The 17,735-nt window shown below is 44.6% G+C and overlaps 1 long non-coding RNA gene across 1 annotated transcript; it reads right to left on the bottom strand.

Annotated features, from left to right (window-relative positions):
* Window positions 1–317: 317 nt before the first annotated feature.
* On the bottom strand, window positions 318–2,865 carry LOC118559313. The gene is made up of 3 exons (XR_004928771.1): window positions 2,836–2,865; window positions 616–715; window positions 318–454 (listed from the first exon to the last, which is right to left on the bottom strand). It is a non-coding gene; the product is annotated as an uncharacterized LOC118559313 (long non-coding RNA).
* Window positions 2,866–17,735: the final 14,870 nt, after the last annotated feature.

Genomic DNA, 17,735 nt, shown 5'->3' with positions numbered 1-17,735 from the left:
AACAATTTCTTAGCACTCCTGCATCAAGTTTAATCCTTGCAGAAGAAAAAATTAACCAGACAGTGTTGAGACAGATTAATTATCTTTTTTTTATTACAGTTCTTTTGATGTTAGGCTGCAGTGTTCTTGAAAGTTCATCACCCAGTGATCATTTCATTTTAATTTACACTTTATACTTGTGTGCTACAGCTGGTCCCTGCAGATTAACCAAGTTAAGAAACTAATAGTTTTGCTCAAAACTAGAATTGGCATTTTTATCTTAGTTTTACTTTCTGTCATGTAGCAATTCCAACAGTTCCTCGGGGCCCTCGTCAGACGGTTTTCAAAAATCACTTTATATACACGTTAAAAAACCAAGAAGTGTACATATTCCCAGTGATCCTCTTGCTGAGAAATTGGGATCAGTAATCAGAACTACTTTGTCTCTTTTCCCGCACACAGATGACCACCAGCACTGAAAGAAAATATAAAACAATTTGTAAAACAAAAATCATCTAAGCTATTTTCTGACTGACTGACATAAAATGTGATTTATTACATGTGCATATAAAAGCAACTTAAAAACACATAAGTATGTTTTAATATTTAGCCACTAAGCTAATTTAGAAAACTTACCACTAAGAACAGAGCATTTGAGAAGAAAATGCAGAATCAGAAGCGCCAGATGCAATGAAGACAGAGCCTTTAGCCACACTGTTGTGTCTCCATATTTAATCTGAAAACAACAATATTTTAAACAAAATTAGGAAAGATTTATGAGAGCTATTTTGAGGTAAATGTCACAATTTGACAGCAACTCAAAAAGGAAGACGCATAGAATTTCTTTTTTGTTCATTGTAGGGCTGTCAGTTTTAACGTGTTATTAACGAGTTAACTTTGTTAGACCATGACACCGACATTTTAACGTTCGTTAATCACGTTAATGCTTTTTTTCTTCGCAGCGCTCTCAAGACTGTTTTTTTTTTTTTTTGCTCTTAGCGCTTTCCATAGTTCCAAGAATGCTAGAGATTGTAACAAAACAGTTGCCAAGCCTGCTTATTTCATGCTGCTTTGGGCTTAGTTTTTTCTAAAGTCTCTTATAAATTTCATGAGTTGCAGGTTGCAGTTCTTTTGGGCTTGCTTCTGAAAGTGAAGTTGCTTATTTGGGCTCCAAAATAAGTGGTGTTGCCGCATTACAGACACAGTGAGTATAACCAGCTGAAATATCCCTCCGCCTCATAACGCGCTGCAGCGCATCCTTCTTTAGACTGACATAGGTGCTAAGGGAGTAAAAACAGAGGGAGCAGCTCTGCCCGTATTTTCTGATGATAACTGATGATAACTACTGAAAGTAGATTACGCGGTGCAGATCACCATTTTGAGCAGAGATTGGTTCTGAAGATGAGCTTTTATACGCTGAAAACATTGCAGAAACCCAACCCATAAACCATACTTTAATGCTTATTCATTTGTCTTTGTCTCTAAAATGTAAAATTAGTAATACTTTATATGTAAATGCTTAATACCATGCCTATCTTTGTTTAAGAGGCAAAAAATATATAATATATACATTTCGGCATGAAATATTTATTTATTTATACATTTTTTTTACACATTGTGTAAACATCAGGCCGTTATAATTAGTGATTTAGCCATTATAGGCCAGAGTTTAACATTTTATTGCACCAGCATGTTTTCATTCCAATTCTGAAATTTGCTTGAAAATAATAAATTAAAATATTTTTTGTACAAGCATGTTTTTACTAGTATAATTTTTGGCAAAATTGCATATTAAAATGCCAAAATAGGCTTTTAGAAATAAAAACATAAAACATGCGATAAATTTTAACTGCGATTAATCGCATAATTTCAAATCTTTTGACAGCATTAGTTTATTGTAATAAGAGACTGTTTAGTTCAACCCAGCATGGGCATATTTGTAGGAGAATAAAATGGGTTCTGAATTACAGATTAACAAAACATTTTTCATTATCTTACAAATTCAGCATCTAACATGTTTTGAATTTATGAATTAACTCTCTCTCTCTTGCTGCAAACCCTGCTGCTGGCTGCACTTTAAAAGATGTAGTAAAGATTTGCAAGAACAAGGAAAAGTTTTCTGCAGCGATTTATTTCAAAATCTTCCAAATCATTGGAGACAATGAGTTGTCTTATATCGTTGAGCAACAAAGTCATGTATATGCAGGTATATTAGCAATACTGCAGCCTAACAAACTGGTTGTTAAAACAGTGTACTTGTGCTCTGAGAAGGTTGCAAGTACCCGGTTCAATCTGTGTACACTGCAACTATGGGTCCCTGAACAAGACACTTAGCCCCAGATTGCTCATTGTGCCTTGTAATAATACTGCTCCCTGAGAGATGGGGAGTGGCGCAGCAGCGAAGTAGCACTATTGCCTTGCTGCAAGAAGGTTCTGAGTTCAAGTCCTACCCTGGATCTATCTGCATGGAGTTTGTATGTGTTCCCTGTGCATTTGTGGGTTCTCTCCAGGTACTCCAGCTTTCCCCGACAGACAGTTCACAGGTTAGTTGGCCTCTCTAAATTCTCCTTAGGTGTGTGCTTGAATGGTTGTTTGTCTTTGTGTTGCCCTGTGATAGACTGGCAACCTGTCCTGGGTGTACCCCACCTCTTGCCCTTTGACAGCTGGAGATAGGCACCAGCACCCCTTACAACCCCAATAGGGATAAGTATGTTAGAAAATGGATGGATGTCTAACAAAGTAATCAAAATAAAACCTGTCATACTCAAACACAACAACTGAACAAGCAATACAATTAAAGTATCTAAAATTAATTTACAGCTAAACTAAAATGTCAAAAACATAAAACGGAATTACCTTTATATCCCTAAAGTTAGCATTGTGAACACCTCGGATTTCACAGATAATAGAGTTCTGTTTTGTTATTGTTTTCCTTGACTTTCAAGATGCAGGGATTCAATTCAATTCAATTCAATTTTATTTATATAGCGCCAAATCATGAAACATGTCATCTCAAGGCACTTTACAAAGTCAAGTTCAATCATATTATACAGATTGGGTCAGATTATACAGATTGGTCAAAAATGTCCTATATAAGGAAACCAGTTGATTGCATCAAAGTCCCGACAAGCAGCAGTCACTCCTGGGGAACCGTAGAGCCACAGGGAGAGTCGTCTGCATTGTACATGGCTTTGCTGCAATCCCTCATACTGAGCAAGCATGAAGCGACAGTGGGAAGAAAAACCACCCATTAACGGGAAGGAAAAACCTCCGGCAGAACCGGGCTCAGTATGAACGGTCATCTGCCTCGACCGACTGGGGTTACAGAAGACAGAACAGAGACACAATAAGACAGACAAACAAGCACAGAAGCACACATTGATCTAGTAATCTGTTCTACATTAGATGGTAGTAGCGGGTGAGCCGTCTTCTCTGGATGATGTCACAGTTAACAGAACGCCAGACCAGGTGTACCTACTATGAAGAAAAAGAGAGAGAGCAAAAAGTTAAAAGCTGAAATGACGACAGTCATTTCAATGTAATACAATGCAAAACTGGAGAACAGTAGACTGAAGAACAGTAGAAATCAGTAGAGTGAGAAAATTAGACCCTGATGTCCTCCAGCAGCCTAGGCCTATCACAGCACAACTATAGAGATAGCTCAGGGTATGAGCCACTCTAACTATAAGCTTTGTCAAAAAGGAAAGTTTTAACATTAGTCTTAAAAATAGATAGGGTGTCTGCCTCACGGACCAAAACTGGGAGTTGGTTCCACAGGAGAGGAGCCTGATAGCTAAAGGATCTGCCTCCCATTCTACTTTTAGAGACTCTAGGAACCAGCAGCAGACCTGCAGTCTGAGAGCGAAGTGCTCTGTTAGGAACATACGGGGTAATCAGAGCTCTGATATATGGTGGAGCTTGATTATTAAGGGCTTTATACGTTAGAAGGAGAATTTTAAATTCTATTCTTGATTTAACAGGAAGCCAATGAAGGGAAGCTAAAATTGGAGAAATATGATCCCTCTTGTTGATTTTCATCAGAACTCTTGCCGCAGCATTTTGAATCAGCTGAAGACTTCGAACTGCATTTTGTGGACTTCCTGATAGTAAAGAATTACAATAGTCCAGCCTTGAAGTAACAAATGCATGGACTAGTTTTTCAGCATCACTCCTGGACAGAATGTTTCTAATTTTGGCGATATTCCGGAGGTGAAAAAAGGAAACTCTGGAAACCTGTTTAATATGGGATTTAAATGACATGTCTTGGTCGAAAACAACACCAAGATTTTTAACTTTATTACCAGAGGCCAAGTTAATGCCATCCAGATTAAGGGATTGATTAAGAACTTTATTTTTTGAAGACTCTGGCCCAAAGATTACAACTTCTGTCTTGTCAGAATTTAAATGCAGGAAATTTAAAGTCATCCAGCTTTTGATGTCATCAAGACATGACTGCAGTCGAAGTAACTGATTGGATTCATCAGGATTTATGGATAAATATAGCTGAGTGTCATCAGCATAACAGTGGAAATTAATCCCATGCTGTCTGATAATTTTGCCAATCGGAAGCATATATATAGTAAATAGAATTGGTCCAAGGACTGAACCCTGTGGTACTCCACAAGTGACCCTAGAGTTTGAGGAAGATTTATTATTAACATGAACAAACTGGAATCTGTCCGACAGATAAGATTTAAACCAGCCTAATGCTTTTCCCTTAATCCCTACAGTATGCTCAAGTCTTTGTAGGAGAATATTGTGATCAACTGTATCAAATGCAGCACTGAGATCTAACAGGACAAGTATAGACACAAGTCCATTATCTGAGGCCATGAGAATATCATTAGTGACCTTCACCAGAGCTGTTTCAGTGCTATGATGAGCTCTGAAGCCTGACTGAAACTCCTCAAGTAGGTCATTACTTTGTAAATGTTCACATAGTTGATTAGCAACTACTTTCTCAAGAATTTTAGATAAGAAAAGAAGATTAGATATAGGTCTGTAATTTACTAACTCATCTTGATCAAGAGATGGTTTCTTAAGTAAAGGTTTAATAACAGCTACTTTAAAAGCCTGTGGTACATATCCATTTACCAAGGATACATTAATCATGTCTAAAATAGGACCACTGATCAGAGGGAATACCTCCTTAAACAACTTGGTTGGGATTGGGTCTAACATACAGGTAGAAGGTTTAGATGAAGCTAAAATTTTAGATAGCTCAGAAAGCTCTACTGCTTTTAAACAGTTCAGACACTGCGCAGGTTCTAAGGATTCCTCCAATGCTGCCTCACTTACTGAGGATGAGGTAATCATGTTTGGGAGGATGCCAATTATTTTATTTTTAATGGAATCAATTTTATTTATGAAGAATCCCATAAAATCATTACTGCTAAGAGCTAAGGGAATGGATGGATCAACAGAGCTGTGGCTCTGAGTAAGTTTGGCAACTGGCCGGGATGTTGCTTTTCACCCAGAACACCCCACACTAACAAATCTGTAGTTGTCATCTCCAGTTTATCCACATTTTTCTGAAATGAAAGAAACAAACTGTAACCTTTTATAAAGATAAATTGACTTTTTGTGTCATTTTTCAAACATCCTTACATTGATAATAATGCGTGTATCATGTGCCAGCTTCTCCGTGGTGAAGCCAGTAAACTCCGGATCAGGATGGTAAGTTAGGTTTACCAAGCAGGCCACTGTTTTATTGGCTACTCTCATCAACACGGTACTGCTACAAATCTGGGTGTTTCCAGCAGCAGGGGTTTCATAGGTGAGCATCTGCAGATTATTTAAATACATTAGGTCAAATAATTAACGGTTTATTAGGTAGGAAAAAAAGAAGCTTGTTTACCACAACAGAACCAGGTAACATGTAATGTAACACCTAAATCTTTCCGGTCTTATCAAGTTTAAATCCAATTCTTCAAGTTCATTTATGGTCTATCCCAGGTCTCAGTGTTAGGGCCCCTTCCCATTATTATTTTTTTTAACTGCTACCTCTTGACCACATATTCCAAAAAGACAAGGATACTTTTACTGTTATGAAGAGCACCCTCAATTCTACAGTGCATCCAAACTTCATTTAACCCTTTCATTTCCTGTCCTGTATAACTGTATTCTTGGATATTAGGACCTGGTTCTCCTCCAAATTTTTCAAAATGTAAGATGATTTAAAAGGTGCCCAAAATGTATATTGTTATTAGTTGTATTATGAGAACAAGCAGATTACCTCTGTTTGCAGACCTACCTGGAAGCTCCTGTTCCCGGGAAGTGACACTTGCTGGTGTGCATGGCTCTGTATCATCCCCTCCACAAAATCCAGGTGTGTCCCAATGAGTTTAACTTTCCTCTTCCCACTGCAAGATATGAAGCGGCAGTCAAATTAGGAGACATTAAATCAGAAAGAGAGGACATTCTTTGCTTGATATTCTAGTAACAACTCCTCTGCCTATGTCATTATCACGTATTGTAATCAGAGTCCTCTGAAATTCACAAATGTAGCAAATGTTCTTATGAATAAAAATAAAAGACAAGGTTCTGCTCTATACCAAAGGGTGACAGAAAACAGACCAACACATATAACTCTGAGTCTGATTGTAAAGAGGTGCCTCTGAGAAATGTTATGTGCTTAAAAGTGCTTACAACCAGTCAACTGAAGTTCGGTATCAGCTAATGTCAGGAATGGTTTAACATTCGGACGATATTAACAACTGATGCTTATTTCCATTTCGTTGCAGTTTGTGTGCATGTTTCAGAAGGAGGGTCGGCCATATTTTGTTTGTTTGGTCATGTGACAGTGATTGTGATGCAGCGCAGGATTGTGGGTAGACAATCATTTGCTGCAGCCAGAAGGATTTCAACTGTGTGGGTGTTTTTTTATGTTGTTGAAAATGTAAGAAAAATGTAAGGAAATGTATCTGATACTGGTTATCGGTCATTAAAGTAATGTTAATATCTGATATCGGAGCATCTCTAATTTATAGTGTCTAATCTTTAATTGACAACTTGTTGCTTTGTAACAAAATATAATTACTAGAATGACTACCTTTTAAAAGATAAAAGAAACACTCACTCTAAGGTTAGACATTTTTAAATATCTCTTGAAGTCTCTCATATGCTGCTTGGTGATAAAAATTAACATGGCAATGATAGTTATTTAATTAAAGAACCTTCATGTCTCCTGAAAGTACTTTGCAAAAGCTTTCTGAAGGCATTACAACAGTAGAAGATTCTGTAGCTACAAGTATAAGTCTGGTAGTCCGATTATATTTTTCCAGGAAGTGGCTTTGTTCACACTTTGAACTTCTGAAAGGTGTTATGACCATTTCCTTTTATAGTTGTTGAAAAAGCAGTCGATTTGCAAGGCATTGGTGAACGTTCTAGCTCTAAAACTACAATTAGGTCTGAAGTTACATACATATTATACACAATCTCTTTATCAGTTACACAACTTTTTTTGGAGGTTTTTACAGCACTAGTGGCTCTTTCTTCGTATAGTGGGCTGAGAGAGGGGGAGAGACATGCAGCAGAGGACCACAGGTTGGAGTCGAACCTGAGTCAGTCACCACCAAAGCACACCCAGTTACACTATTCTGGCATCTGGTTGGACTCCTTTTTTCCTTTATAACTGCCTTGATTCTTCGTGGCCTAGTCGCAACAAGGCGTTGGAAACATCCCTCAAGTATTTTGGCCAATATTGAATAAAAATCATGACATAGTTGGTGCATATTTGTCGGCTGCATATCTTTGATGTGAATAAATTACTCAATCACATTCCAAACGTGCCTTGGATAAAAATCTGCTGTCTGGGGAGTTCACTGGAGTATAATGAACATATTGTCATGTTTAAGAGACCAGCTTTGTGATATTCTACATTGGCTGCTAGAAGTAGCTACAGACATCTGATACCAAATGGTCATGAATGAGGTGTCTGAATGACTGAATTTATGTAGCATGTTTGCAGTCACACCAACCACTCAAAAAACTTTACACTAAAGCCACATTCCAGACTCTGCATCAGTTCAGCAAAGCTTCTCGACAGTCCACTCCTGGAAACAACCACCTACAGTCATCTTCCTCAGCCGTCACCTGCCTGCCCACTCTACCTCGTTCTTTGGAATCAATCTTTGGAGCTATAATCCTCGCCACAAAGCCTCCCTCTACAAGCCACCAGGATATTCCACTCAACTCTAAAACAACGCCGCTGCTTTACAAAACAGAACCCTCCACTGTTAAACAGTTGTCGCCATACATTTTTAAAGATATTGGATCTATTCTGATGTCACGGCTCAATATTCCGTATGGAGAATTCACAAAAAGACAGCTGCCTTAATTGCATAGCAATTTAGTGCACAATGGTCTGTAGCTGACACAAACTGACAGTTCAAATACCTCCTCCAGCTGCTCCGTGGTACAATGTCAGTGCAGACTGGTGATGACTGATAGGTGATTGTTGCATTTCCATGGCAACTACCATCTGGTAGAAGAAGACACACTTTGACCACTCTCTTAGTTTCAGTGGACGGGATATGGAAAGTCAAGCTGACACCAGTCTTGTTCCACACAGGGCATCTGAAAGGTTAACACAGGAAACCATGCAGAAAGGGAGAGAGAAATGTAGTGTTTCGTCAGCTTAGATAATTGGATACACAATGTTTAAAAAAGCAAAGAAAGGTACCCCTGCTCAAGAAGGCACATGTGGAGGCGCGCCTTAAGTATGCCAATGATCACCTGAAAGATGAACCAAGTTATTGGGAGAAGGTTCTGTGGTCAGACGAGACCAAAATTGAAGTTTTTGGCCTCAACTCTACCCGCCATGTGTGGAGGAAGAAAAATGCTGCCTATGACCCCAAGAACACTGTGCCCACCGTTAAGCATGGAGGTGGAGGCATAATGTTTTGGGGGTGTTTCTCTGCCAAGGGTACAGGGCTACTTCACTGCATCACTGGGAAGATGGATGGAGCCATGTACCGTACAATCCTGAGGGACAACCTCCTCCCCTCTGCCAGGAAGCTGAAAATGGGACGTGGTTGGGTCTTCCAACATGATAACGACCTGAAACACACAGCAAAGGCAACAAAGGATTGGCTCAAGAAACATCACATGAAGGTCATGGAGTGGCCCAGCAAGTCTCCGGACCTCAATCCGATTGAGAATCTATGGAGGGAGCCGAAGGTCAGAGTTGCCAAGCGACAGCCCACCAACCTTCCTGATTTAGAGAGGATCTGCAAAGAAGAGTGGGCCAAAATTCCCCCTGGTGTGTGTGCTAAACTTGTGGTTAACTACAACAAACGTCTCACTGCTGTACTTGCTAACAAAGGCTATGCCACTAAGTATTGACTGTGTTTGGCTAGAGGGATCAAATACTTATTTCCCTCAACGAAATACAAATTAATTAATATATATTCCTTGGATTTTTTTTCAGGATTTTCTTTGTGATATTCTGTCTCTCCATGTTAGAATACATCTACCACTAAACGTGCAGAATGATCACATCTTTATTAGTGGGCAAACGAAGAAAATCAGCAAGGGATCAAATACTTCTTGGACTCACTGTAGTTAGTCTTGGAAACCAACCTTTCCATGGGAGTCCTTCATAACTTGATGGGAAACCATTTTTTTCTGCGATTCATTAGGGATGGACAACCACTCTGAATCTGTGCAGTGGTCTTTAAATGTGCAGCTGCAAAATGTCATAAAAGGTGTTATCAGATGATTTATATGTGTCTGAAGGATTCATCTGCGAAAGCAGTTGCTGACCTGTCAGCAGAGACACACCACACACAGTGGGGATCCTGTGCAGACAAACAATCCTTCACATTTTGGTGGACGCCACATTTTGCCACTGGAACACGCTCAATCTGCAACAAAACACAAACAAACACTTAAAAACCACTCAGAATGCAGCAAAAGCACATTTCATAAAAAAGTAGAAGAACACTCCCACCTTGTTTTCAAACTGCAAATAAACATACTTCGGATCTACTTGATCCAAATGGATTTTGGGAAACTCGTGTTCGCCACCGGCCCTATAGAGAACCTTTGGACAGGTGGGTTTATGGTTGATGTCCACAGCAAGCTGGCAACAACAATGTAGATCATAGTTACAGTATTCATGGGGAAAATAAGCACCGAATGTGTCAACGCTATGTCTAAGTGAAAATCACAATGTCAATTTTAACAGACACCACCAGTGATCAACAGGTACAGGACAAAGAAATCCACACAATGTGGTCCATAAAATAAAAATGACACAGGCAATACATATACAAATTATAAAAAAGCAGAAGCTCCAAAAAGGCAGAGAAAGCCAGGAAAATAGTAGAAGCCTCTCAGTATTTAGAAAGCAACTCTGCTTCCTATTAGTACAAATTAATGTCAGCTTATTTAGTCCTATTTGATGGCCTACAGGAAGTCTTTTCATTGCAACCATGGCTTAAATGGAGAAGTAGTTGTCTTGTAATCCAAAATTTACGGGGTTCAATTACAGCCTCCTCCCGCCACATGTTGATGTGTCCCAGGGCAAGGCATTTACTGTAAACCTGGTCTGAGTATCAGTGTTTCAATGTGTGCATGTTTGTAAGTGTGACTGGGTGAGTGTGGCTATGGTGTGAAGTGCTTTCGGTGGTCAGCTATTTATATTCAGTAGATTTACCATAAACCAAAGAGCTCTCTCGAGAACGGTGCAAAACTTAATGTTGCCAACCGTACTGGTGGCACAGCTTATGGATGCATAAACCTCTGAATGTTAGTGAAAAGAGCCATAAACTGAAAGGAGAAACCAGTGAGTTACAACGATCATACAGACCTGGAGTTAGCAGAATGTTTTTGTACTCTGAAAATATCAATGATCAATCATTAAACCCACAGAGCAATGCATTAGACCAGTTAATGCATACTGGAGACATCTTGAATGTGTCATAACCAACAAATACATCTAATTAAGTAGGTCAAATACTTATATACTTCCACTTTATTACACGTGATCTATGGTCTTCCTGGCTTTGATTTCTTTATATGTGAGGATTACATGGGGTTTCTACCTGCATATGATTAGAATCTCAGGTGAAAGGGTTCGTTAGAAATGTATTAATATAGAAAAATGTTGCCGTGTTTTAATAATTTAACCGCTATATCTCAGACACACTGTAGGTGCACATTTAAATGTTAAACCTAAATCTGAAGTAGCTCATCTATTCCGATGATAATTTTCATTCAACATAAAGTAAACTTAGGACCAAAAAGTAATGAAAATTGTGTTTGATTCCTATCTTCTTTGTTTTTCCAACACTACTTGGCAATATGTGTAAGACTTTTGGAATGCCTGTTTATTTTCCATTATATGGTACCACATGTACAAGGACAATTTGTGGGTTCAGAGGGAGATACGTGGGTCCTATCAAATTAAAGCTTGCCAAATCTTTCTCTGCCAATGCCAAACAGCTTTTGTGGAGAATATGTGATTGTGTATAAGGCAGTATTTCCCTCTGTAGAAAAACAAGGCTTATTGTCAGTGGAGACTAGAGATGAGATCCTGCAGCCAGTGGCCATGACATACCTCCACATGTAGGAAAATCTAAGAATTTGCTAATTTGTGTACTGTCCAGACCCCGATTCCATCGAACACCTGAGGAACCGTCTTGGATGTGCTGTTCATGTCAGCATGAGCAACACAACGACATTAGACAATTGTGACAAGTGCTGGTTGAAGAAAGAGATACCGTCCTACAGCAGTGTGTGACCAAGCTGTTGACCATGATGTGGTTCTTTCATGCATTACGGAGGCCCCTGTTTGTTACATACCGGTAAATACAATGTTAAACTGCCAATGTGTATTGTTTCTTCAAAATTTTATCATCCAATTCATTAACTAACAGCTAACAGCAGCCTAAACTGTTTGGCATTGGCAGAGAGGACTTTCATAGGAATTACCCACATGTTCATCTCTACTGTTCAACCAACAAATGCATTTTACTACAATTTAAAGGGAGTTAAATAAGCTTCCAATTGTAGTAGATTTATTTGCCCAGAATCATTACAACAAAAGAATAACCAACAAAATACAAATGTCCTTACTTTTACATTTCTTTTAAAATGTGAATATTTCCCTCCCTGTTTGTTTTATCCATTCATTATGAAGTTCTGTAATAACTTGGTTAGCTTGAACTAAGTAAATTACATAATCTGTTTTCTGTTAAAATTAGCGCAAGCTAATTATTTTTTGTTTTGGCACGTCTAAAATACGATAAAAATTATTTTTTTTGCAGTAATGTTGAAATTCAAGCTTTATTTTGTCAAAGTTGTTACAACCAGATTAATGCTGAAACTGTACAAGATATAAATTGAGAAAAAAACGTTTCTGGCACTGGAGCTGATCTAATCTTTACTCAGCACACCTGTTTACTCTCCACCCCGTCTGCAATTAGCCTTCAGTGTTTCCACCTGTTATCATCTCCATTTATACTCCGTTCTGATCAGTCTCCAGTGCCAGACCGTCACTCCTCTCTCGTTTACTCTCATGCCTGGGGTAAGAGCATTACAGCCTGAGTTTGATTTTTCTGTCTGATTGCCCAACATAATCTGTCCTGTTTTCGAGTCTGTCTCAGTTTTTTGCCTTTTGTCAGCGTCTGGAGGACCCATCATCTGTGCAATAAATCTTTGAGCATCAGCTCCATGTCCGGCTTATATTGAGTTCTTCTAAATCATCACAGTACGTTCTGGCCACATGAACTCTCTGCCGAGACGTTTTCTCATTTCTGGAGGAGCCATGCTCGCTCAAACCGGCGCTTCACTCACCTCCCACAGTCTAATCAGTCGCTCACCAGACTTCTGTTAGCCCTCCTCACCGCCGTTCTGCCCGGATCCAGATTTTTTTCTGGAGATCGAAGAGGAGGTGGTGCGGGAGCTTCGCCCGGATCTTTTTCCGGAACCAACTCAGCTTCCCTCTCCTAATATGGAGACGTCAGGGTCGCCACCGGCTTCAGCGGGTCCGTCCTGTCAGGAGGCATCTGCCTCCCTGCATGGTCCGCCGTCTCGCCGCCGAAGGAGGAGACGTTTACCTGCTGTTCCTTCGTCCACTATTACCGCGCAGCGGGTCGCGGAGCCAGCTCGGACGTTGTCTGCGGCCGAATCTCTACCACAGGCCACTTCCTGTTCGACAGACCCCGCTCTGTCTCCTCCTGCGTTGGATTTGCCCACAGCTCCCCCTGGCGGTGTAAATAACTCAGAGTTTGTCCTTCTGGAGAACAAAATAAGGACGTTTGCCCCCATTATTAAACGCCTAAGGGAGGCTCTCCTCTGTCAATATTCAGAGGGATTGGAGAAGAAATTAAAGGAGGTGGAGGGGCATTACAGGTCAGCCCTCCGGTCATTTTACAACCGACCTAGATATGTCCCCGAGGATCCGGCGGACGTCTCGGTCCCTGAACCTGTTCCCCAGGGCCAGGACGGGGCTCTGGAGGATCTACCTCTACACAAGTCTTCAGAATAGGCCCTTGTCGATTCGCCTCAGCCCAAGTCTCCAGAGGGGGTTCTAGAGGGTCCGCCGCAGCCCAAGTCTCCAGAGGGGGTTCTGGAGGACCCGCCTCTGCTCAAGTCTCGAGACGTGGCGACCCAGGAGGGTCCGCCGCTGGCCCGTGACGCGCCGACCCAGGAGGGTCCGTCGCTGATGTCCGACGTGGGAACCCAGAGGGGTCCGTCGCTGACGTCCGACGTGGGAACCCAAGAGGGTCCGTCGCTGACGTCCGACGTGGGAACCCAGAGGGGTCCGTCGCCGACTTGTGACTTGGGAACACAGATGGATCCGTCGCTGACCTGTGAGGTGGGAACCCAGGGGGGTCTGTCGCCGACATGTGACGTGGGAACCCAGAGGGGTCCGTCACCGACCTGCGACGTGGGAGCCCAGAGGGGTCCGTCATTGACCAGTGAGGCGGGAACCCAGGGGGATCCTTTGTTTTTCGGGCACCCAGGGCCTCCGAAGAGGATGCAGCAACTGTGGCCTTCTGGAGACTTAGAGCCTCATGGTGTTGTTTATAAGCCCAGACCCCTGATTGCCCTCATGGACAGCCAACTCTGGGAGAGACTTTATTGGATGTCTCTTTCTGAGACCCTCCAGGAGTTGATCCTGAGACTCCTGGTGGCTAAGGGTCTGACTTTGGCTCCTGAAGCCTGTTGCCCGGGGCCTCCTGAAACCTGTAGCCCGGGGCCTCCTGAAGCCTGTAGCCCGGGGCCTCCTGAAGCCTGTAGCCCGGGGCCTCCTGAAGCCTGTAGCCCGGGGCCTCCTGAAACCTGTAGCCCGGGGCCTCCTGAAACCGGTAGCCCTGTGGCCTCTGTAGTCTGTAGCCCTGTGGCCTCTGTAGTCTGTAGCCCTGTGGCCTCTGTAGTCTGTAGCCCTGTGGCCTCTGTAGTCTGTAGTCCTGTGGCCTCTGTAGCCTGTAGTCAGGCTCCCCCTTCAGTCGCCTGTAGCCAGGCTTCCTCCTTAGCAGCCTGTAGCCAGGCTTCCTCCTTAGCAGCCTGTAGCCAGGCTTCCTTCTTAGCAGCCTGTAGCCAGGCTTCCTCCTTGGTCGCCCGTAGCCAGGCTCCCCCTTCAGTCGCCTGTAGCCAGGCTTCCCCTTCAGTCGCCTGTAGCCAGGCTTCCCCTTCAGTCGCCTGTAGCCAGGCTTCCCCTTCAGTCGCCTGTAGCCAGGTTCCCCTAGTAGCCTGTAGCCGGGCTCCTTCTTCAGTCGCCTGTAGCCAGGCTCCTTCTTCAGTCGCCTGTAGCCAGGCTCCTTCTTCAGTCGCCTGTAGCCAGGCTTCTTCTTCAGTCGCCTGTAGCCAGGCTTCTTCTTCAGTCGCCTGTAGCCAGGCTTCTTCTTCAGTCGCCTGTAGCCAGGCTCCCTCTTCAGTCGCCTGTAGCCAGGCTTCTTCTTCAGTCGCCTGTAGCCAGGCTTCTTCTTCAGTCGCCTGTAGCCAGGCTTCTTCTTCAGTCGCCTGTAGCCAGGCTTCTTCTTCAGTCGCCTGTAGCCAGGCTCCCTCTTCAGTCGCCTGTAGCCAGGCTTCCCCTTCAGTCGCCTGTAGCCGGGCTTCCCCTTCAGTCGCCTGTAGCCGGGCTCCTTCTTCAGTCGCCTGTAGCCGGGCTCCTTCTTCAGTCGCCTGTAGCCGGGCTCCTTCTTCAGTCGCCTGTAGCCGGGCTCCTTCTTCAGTCGCCTGTAGCCGGGCTCCTTCTTCAGTCGCCTGTAGCCGGGCTCCTTCTTCAGTCGCCTGTAGCCGGGCTCCTTCTTCAGTCGCCTGTAGCCAGGCTCCTTCTTCAGTCGCCTGTAGCCAGGCTCCTTCTTCAGTCGCCTGTAGCCAGGCTCCCTCTTCAGTCGCCTGTAGCCAGGCTCCCTCTTCAGTCGCCTGTAGCCAGGCTTCTTCTTCAGTCGCCTGTAGCCAGGCTTCTTCTTCAGTCGCCTGTAGCCAGGCTTCTTCTTCAGTCGCCTGTAGCCAGGCTTCTTCTTCAGTCGCCTGTAGCCAGGCTTCTTCTTCAGTCGCCTGTAGCCAGGCTTCTTCTTCAGTCGCCTGTAGCCAGGCTTCTTCTTCAGTCGCCTGTAGCCAGGCTTCTTCTTCAGTCGCCTGTAGCCAGGCTTCTTCTTCAGTCGCCTGTAGCCAGGCTCCCTCTTCAGTCGCCTGTAGCCAGGCTTCTTCTTCAGTCGCCTGTAGCCAGGTTCCCCTAGTAGCCTGTAGCCGGGCTCCTTCTTCAGTCGCCTGTAGCCAGGCTCCTTCTTCAGTCGCCTGTAGCCAGGCTTCTTCTTCAGTCGCCTGTAGCCAGGCTTCTTCTTCAGTCGCCTGGCTCTCTCAGGTAGCCAGGCTTCTTCTTCAGTCGCCTGTAGCCAGGCTTCTTCTTCAGTCGCCTGTAGCCAGGCTCCCTCTTCAGTCGCCTGTAGCCAGGCTCCCTCTTCAGTCGCCTGTAGCCAGGCTTCTTCTTCAGTCGCCTGTAGCCAGGCTTCTTCTTCAGTCGCCTGTAGCCAGGCTTCTTCTTCAGTCGCCTGTAGCCAGGCTTCTTCTTCAGTCGCCTGTAGCCAGGCTCCCTCTTCAGTCGCCTGTAGCCAGGCTTCCCCTTCAGTCGCCTGTAGCCGGGCTCCTTCTTCAGTCGCCTGTAGCCGGGCTCCTTCTTCAGTCGCCTGTAGCCGGGCTCCTTCTTCAGTCGCCTGTAGCCGGGCTCCTTCTTCAGTCGCCTGTAGCCGGGCTCCTTCTTCAGTCGCCTGTAGCCGGGCTCCTTCTTCAGTCGCCTGTAGCCGGGCTCCTTCTTCAGTCGCCTGTAGCCGGGCTCCTTCTTCAGTCGCCTGTAGCCAGGCTCCTTCTTCAGTCGCCTGTAGCCAGGCTTCTTCTTCAGTCGCCTGTAGCCAGGCTCCTTCTTCAGTCGCCTGTAGCCAGGCTCCCTCTTCAGTCGCCTGTAGCCAGGCTCCCTCTTCAGTCGCCTGTAGCCAGGCTCCTTCTTCAGTCGCCTGTAGCCAGGCTTCTTCTTCAGTCGCCTGTAGCCAGGCTTCTTCTTCAGTCGCCTGTAGCCAGGCTTCTTCTTCAGTCGCCTGTAGCCAGGCTCCCTCTTCAGTCGCCTGTAGCCAGGCTTCTTCTTCAGTCGCCTGTAGCCAGGCTTCTTCTTCAGTCGCCTGTAGCCAGGCTTCTTCTTCAGTCGCCTGTAGCCAGGCTCCCTCTTCAGTCGCCTGTAGCCAGGCTCCTTCGTTAGTCGCCTGTAGCCAGGCTCCTTCGTTAGTCGCCTGTAACCAGGCGCCGCCGCCTGTAGCCATTAACAAGGCGCCGCCGCCTGTAGCCATTAACAAGGCGCCGCTACCTGTAGCCATTAACCAGGCACCGCTTCCCGTAGCCTGTAGTCCGGCGCCCCCTTTAGCCTGTAGTCCGGCGCCCCCTTTAGCCTGTAGTCCGGCGCCCTCCTCAGCCTGTAGTCCGGCGCCCTCCTCAGCCTGTAGTCCGGCGCCCTCCTTAGCCTGTTGTCTGGCGCCCTCCTTAGTCTGTAGTCTGGCGCCTTCCGTACCCTGTAGTCCGGCGCCAGGTTCTATTTTCTCCCTCTTCAGGCCCCGCCAATGGTCTCTGAGGGTCCTGCCGCGCCGACGACCTCCGAGGTTTCTGCTCCGCCGACGGCCTATGAGGTTCCTGCTCCGCCGACGGCCTTCTGTTGCCCTGCTCCGCCGGGGCCGCCCGCCGGAGAACCTGTCATGCCGGGGCCGTCCTCTTGGACGCCCGCCGGAACGTCTGTCACGCCGGGGCCGTCCTCCTGGATGCCCGCCGGAATGTCTGTCATGCCGGGGCCGTCCTCCTGGACGCCCGCCGGAACGTCTGTCACGCCGGGGCCGTCCTCCTGGACGTCCGCCGGAACGTCTGTCACGCCGGGGTCGTCTTTTGGGACGTCTACCAGACTTTTGAGTCTAGAAGACCTTTTGTTTGTGTTATAAGAATTATTATTCTGAAGTCACTATGGCCTCACACCACTCGGACAGAGGAGGCCTGGAGACCTGATGTCTGTGTATAAGATCCACTGTTTTCTGCATCCTCTCGCATCTGAGAATGTCTAAAATGAGACTAAATCTCTATGTTAGCACAATCCTATCATATTGACCAGGTTTATTTGCAAAGAAAAAGAAGCAGAAAGATAGAGCTGTTAATAGCAGAAAGCAACAAACATCTTTAAGACACCACCTTTCCTGCTGGAAGATCTGGCATAACTTGGTTAAAACTAAGTATAATTTAGTGTCCAAATCTGATTATAACTCCTTTAATCT

This window comes from Fundulus heteroclitus, unplaced genomic scaffold (genome assembly GCF_011125445.2).
Source record: "Fundulus heteroclitus isolate FHET01 unplaced genomic scaffold, MU-UCD_Fhet_4.1 scaffold_271, whole genome shotgun sequence".
NCBI classification, from domain to species: domain Eukaryota; kingdom Metazoa; phylum Chordata; class Actinopteri; order Cyprinodontiformes; family Fundulidae; genus Fundulus; species Fundulus heteroclitus.
This window is presented reverse-complemented; position numbering and strand designations above follow the sequence as displayed.